Source organism: Miniopterus natalensis, chromosome X (genome assembly GCF_054644295.1).
Source record: "Miniopterus natalensis isolate mMinNat1 chromosome X, mMinNat1.hap1, whole genome shotgun sequence".
Taxonomy (NCBI): domain Eukaryota; kingdom Metazoa; phylum Chordata; class Mammalia; order Chiroptera; family Miniopteridae; genus Miniopterus; species Miniopterus natalensis.
This window is the reverse complement of record NC_142103.1, coordinates 27,265,057-27,270,568: the sequence shown is the minus strand read 5'-3', so window position 1 is coordinate 27,270,568 and position 5,512 is coordinate 27,265,057. Positions and strand designations below refer to the sequence as shown.

At 36.2% G+C, this 5,512-nt stretch overlaps 1 non-coding gene across 1 annotated transcript; it reads left to right on the top strand.

Moving 5' to 3' along the window:
- Positions 1 to 3,048: 3,048 nt before the first annotated feature.
- On the top strand, positions 3,049 to 3,155 carry LOC148090439 (U6 spliceosomal RNA). The gene has a single exon (XR_015713802.1). It is a non-coding gene; the product is annotated as a U6 spliceosomal RNA (small nuclear RNA).
- The last annotated feature ends 2,357 nt before the right edge of the window (positions 3,156 to 5,512 follow it).

The following is a 5,512-nucleotide window of genomic DNA, read 5'->3' as shown; positions in this document are numbered from 1 at the left end:
ATTATTCAAGCTTAGAACCTAAGTCTGTTTTACTTGTAAACACAAAATATGTTTTGCACAGATTTAATATATGTTAAATTTTCTATGAATGAAATTGTTTATTGAACAAAGACTTTATGTTGTTTTGTTTAGAACTTTAGTAATAATAATAATAGCTAACATTTATACAGCTTACTATGTGCCAAGCACTGTGGTAAGCATGTTATATATACTAACTTATTTAATCTTCACAACACCCTAGAAAGTACATACTATTCTTATTCCCATTTTACAGATGAAGAAACCCAGGGACACAGAAATTAAATAACTTGCTCAAGGCTACACAGCCTTATCAAGTTGCATTCACCATTTTGGAAAATTGTGTTACATTTTCATCTTGGGGTCATCTGTTTCCCCCTTCTTTGGCCTCAGTGGTAATCTTTTCATGGTATTTACCTTTATTTTTTTTACTATTTCTGGTATTCATCTCTTTTTTGTTTTTTCATTCAAGTATCTGTCTGGTACTGTGCTCCTTTTGCCTGAAGAGCTCCTTTTAACATTTCTTCTACTGCAGATCTGCTGGCAATGAATTCTGTCATTCTTGACTGAAGGTGTCTTTGTTTCTCCTTCATTTTTCAAATATATTTTCATTGGCTATAGACTTTTGGGTTGACATCTTCTTTCTTTCAGTACTTCAAAGATGTCACACTACTGTCTGTATTCTGGTATGCATAGTGCTTGTAGTGTTTGAAACAGCAATACAATACTGCTGAATCAATCTGCATATATAGCTGTCACATTCACAGTAAATATCTGAATGCTTTATTATGTCTCCTAGTATAGTCATATCAAAGTATTTATATATTAAATATGTATTATTTTATTGTGAATCACTGTCCCTTTCTCTTTTTTTTCAAAATATGTATATGAGTTATATTATCTATGAATTTTATTTTGGAATATTAAAGTGAACATTGCAAATAATTATTATAATAAAAGGTATATTGAATCTGATGGGTTGGAAATCACTGTCCTAGACAAAACTATTAATTTAGGAAAATTGGTTTTTGGTTAATACTCCCCCATTTGATCTTACCTTCTGCTTGGTTCTAATTAGCCCTTATTAAAGTGGTCACTTCTGGATTGATATTAGATTTTCCAAGTTTCTACAGTGAACAAAAATTACTTTTATAATCATGAACTCAAAAAAAAAGGAGAAAGACTTAAAATAAGACAAAACAAATAAGACTGAAAACAAAGAATTTCCTCAAGTCTTACTACTAAGGCTTTATAGGTGAGACAAATATTTTGGATAATTTATTTTATATGAGGTATTAAAGGACAATAATGAATTCATGTACCATAGCCAACCCTTCTCCCAAAATAAACATACATTCTAAAACATTTGTGAGTGGACAATGTCTTCTGGATTTAAATATTACTTTGAGACTTTTAGACACTGTAGGGAGATATTCTAAGGCAGGTGATAGTTTGGAAGCTGGCTTAGTTATCTACTGCTGAAAAACAAATTTCCCTCAAATTTAGCAGTTTCAAACAATAAACATTTATTATCTCACAATATCTGAGGGTCAGAAATTTGAGAGTGGTTTGGTTGGGTTGTTCTGACTCTGGGTCCCTCATGAGATTTTGGTCAAGGTGTCATTCAGGGCTGCAGTCATCTGAAAGCATGACTGTAGCTAAAGGGTATACTTCCAAGCTCTCTCATATGGCTGTTAGCAGGAGCCTTCAGTTCCTCACTATGTGGGCCTTTCCATAGTGCTGCTCACAACATGGCAGCTAGTGAGGGGGGCGTAGTGTCAGCTTAGCTCAAATAGGGAACAGGGTTCCAATAAAGTAGGATAAAAGATGAATAACATTGGATATGATTTGGGAGACAGGGAGGGAATGGTTTAGTACTTCCTAGAGAGGTCTCACTTTAGGAGGCAGCATAGAGAAATGGGTGGTGGGGCAAGCAACAGGTGCTGGAGGGTGCCAAATGGGAAGAGAGTTGTGAGTACAGAGAGATTAAATGAGAGCCAAAGACAACCTAATCCATTTTACAATTTTGTTGAGGACCTGGCGAGTGTGTATGTGTGTGTGTTCATTGCAAAAGAGAGCCCTTTACTCTTCCTTGCTTCAGAATGCCTAACAAACGTGCCTCAGTTAGATAATAATATTGGAAAAGATTTTCCCTTCAACCTCGAAGCATGGACATTATACACAGCTAAATGCTGGGCATTTCCTTCTTACACTTTCCAAAGCTATTTCTCTCTTTAGTTGGTAGTGAGTACCAAGTGGGCATTTCTCAAAATGCCCAGCCTCTTACCTTTGACAAGAGCAATTAAATGTACCCCCCCCAAACACATTTTCTTTGGGAGCAAAGAGTGTGGTGGGATGGAATTACTCTTTTTCTTAATAAAAAGGAGAGGTTTTCATATAATTCTTGCACATTTGCATGGCTTCCTTTGGAATCTGTTTAGTGCAACCTTGGCTTTCAGTGTTGGAGGCATCAGTGCTGAAGAAATGCCCATCTCTGTGCCACCACAGCAAAGCAGCCCCTACCAGCTATGGAACACAAATCTCATGGACACTCAGACTCCGAGGTCAAATATTAAATATGATGTGAAAAAATTTATGCTAAATGTAAGATTTTCACGTAGATCAAATTTGTCCTTCTAATCCACTCTGTACTATTGCTTTAAAGCAATTTCTGACAGGAGACCAGTCTAGAAGAACAATACCAAGTACAGAAAAAAAGTCCCAAATCCCTCATTAAGCTATTAGCACTATAATAGAGCTCATTATTTTTCACCTTCCAATTATTGACTTTTTTGGTTAGAGAACATGCTCAAAGTTGAACTGCACCCAGTACTTTCTGCAGAACTTCATGATAATTTTGTTATATTAAAATTTTACCTTGCTCCAGGAAGCTTGGAAAATCCAATGTGGCTTTGAAGGAATTTTCATTTCTCCTATTGTATGTTCTTTCCTGGTTCACATAAGAAATATCTACATCTTATATTACAAGATTCACTTGCTTTATTGATGGCTAAAATGTTGTCAGAGCTTGTACTTGCTTCAGCAGCACATATATTAAAATTGGAACGATACAGAAAAGATTAGCATGGTCCCTGTTCAAGAATAACACGCAAGTTTGTGAAGTGTTCTATATCTTAAAAAAAAGTTGTCAGTCAAAAAAAGTCAAAACTACCTGTCCTTAATCTAGGGATCTAGATTACATTTTACTCATTTGCCACTCTAAAATTGGATAGCAATGGTCAGTGCAAGATGTTCAAAGAATAGTGACTAATGAGTGTGATTGTGACACTTCAAGTTTGAGAACCCCTAATTATGGCAGATATTTTCAATATTTAGGAATAGTCACTTTGGTGAATTTATTTTGTGGAACGATGAAAATAGTAAACATAGATGGGAATGAATGCAATTTACCACCTGGAATTGAAGGATTTTTGTGATTAGAATTTTAACTATGTGCTTTTTACTACATAAAATTATATAGCAAAATAGAGACACATGACAACATTTTAAACCAGCAGTTAGAACAGTATTTTCATGACAATAGTGGAATATTTAAATTATTCCTTGTTTATCAGATTTAGATTCATAATGGCCCCTCATTAATGATACTGGTGGATTCTCATTTTTACTCTTACTTAAGCTATTATCCTTGGTCTAAGTCCACTCTCCTTGCCTCATTAGGGAGAGTGCCAAGTGTAACAATGTAAAACTCCTTAATTACATCCAATGACATTTCAACTACTAGTCCCCCATAATTTTCCAGAGGTAGATTCGTAGGGAGATTGCTATAATTTCTTATAAATTGCTCTGTGCAGAAGCATGTTGGGTGCTACCTAGAATCTAAAGCTTTTCTAAGTGATGACATCAGCAAATATTTACTAAGCATCTATCATGTAGCCCACTTTGTTCCAGGTGCTGGGGGAAGGACATGAAAGAATATGAAAGAAAGAGGAGTTTGCTTTTCAGATCGCGTTTTTCTAAAATGGCATATTCAGTATTTTAATACTCTTTTCAGCTGTTCTCTTCCTTCCTGTGGTCTGACATACCAACCTCCCTTCACTAGTGGCTTTTATTCTAGGTAACTGGTTACACCTGGACATTTCCAGAAAGACCAAGAAAATATCTTTGCTCAGTCACCTGCTCACAACTTTCTCTCCTCATTTATCTGAGGGCCATCCTGTTCTTTGGTTCTCCTTTTTTACCTTGTGTGATCTGGAAATGTTTCTTGTTACCTTTAATGTCTCATATTATTTATTTTTACTCCTCCTTAGGTACCTAGCCTGGCTTTCCCCTTTTTTTGTGGCTTTCCTTTTTCCCTTTCAGGTTACTGTATTGCTCTGGGTTTTAGCCAACTTGGCATCTGGCTACCTTTTAAAACAGCCTTAAAATTTGAAATCAGAGTGAAATTACTTCCTGTGTTGTAAATCTTTTATGTACTATTAAAACTAATTTCTAAATAACTTCTATAACCACCTTGGAGCTAGATTAGTACATGGAAATATCCTTTCACTTTTCCCTATGAGCATTTCATCAAGAACCAGTGCTTTAATAGGGCAGAGGAATGAGGCATACTTATATATTCCTGCCTTAGTCAACTTGGACTGCCATAACAAATACCATAGTCTGGGTGGCTTAAACAACAGACATTTATTTCTTACAGTTCTGGAGGGTGGAAGTCCAAGATAAGGGTGTCGTCATGCTCAGGTTCTGATGAGAGCTCTATTCCTGACTTGCAGACAGCAGCTTTCTCAGTGTTTCCTCACATGGTACAGCTGTTAAAAATAAAGATTGTGGAGCCAAATTACCTTGGTTTGTCTCACAGCTAGCACTTCCTAGCTGTGAATCTTTGGACAAATTACTCAGTATTTTTGTGTCTAAGTTTCTTCATGTGCAAAATGGGTATAATAATAGCACTTATCTCATAGGTTGTTATGGGTATTAAATGAAATAAGTATTAATTTCTTAGAATAATGCCTGACATATAGTAATTGTTCAATAATTATTGTCCTTACTAATAAAATCTCTTCAGCTGTTAATATGTTCTCCGTTCTAGTGTCACATTAATTCTGGTTCTATTCTAGACTCAGAAGTTACAAGTGTGAGGTCATTCATCTGTTCCTACCTCCAAAATCTGAGCAGCTGAAATTAGAATGGAACTTGTCTCTCCCATGCATGGAGGGCTTGTGTGGGCCTGGCTGGGGTTCTGATGAAGTAATCAAAGGTCTTGAAGGGGTTGCAGAGTCTGGAATTGGACTCAGTGTGGAGAGTTAGGGGATACCTAGTACTATGATCTGAATGCTTTTGTCCCCCGCCAAATTCATATGTTGAAATGGTTGAAATGTTAAGGCCCAATTTGATGGTATTAGGAGGTGGGGCTTTCGTGAGGTGATCAGGTTATGAGGGCAGAGCCTCAACAAGTGGAATTAGTGCTCTTATAAAAGAAACCTGAAAAAGCTAGCTCATCCCTTCCACCACATGAGGACACAGTGAGAAG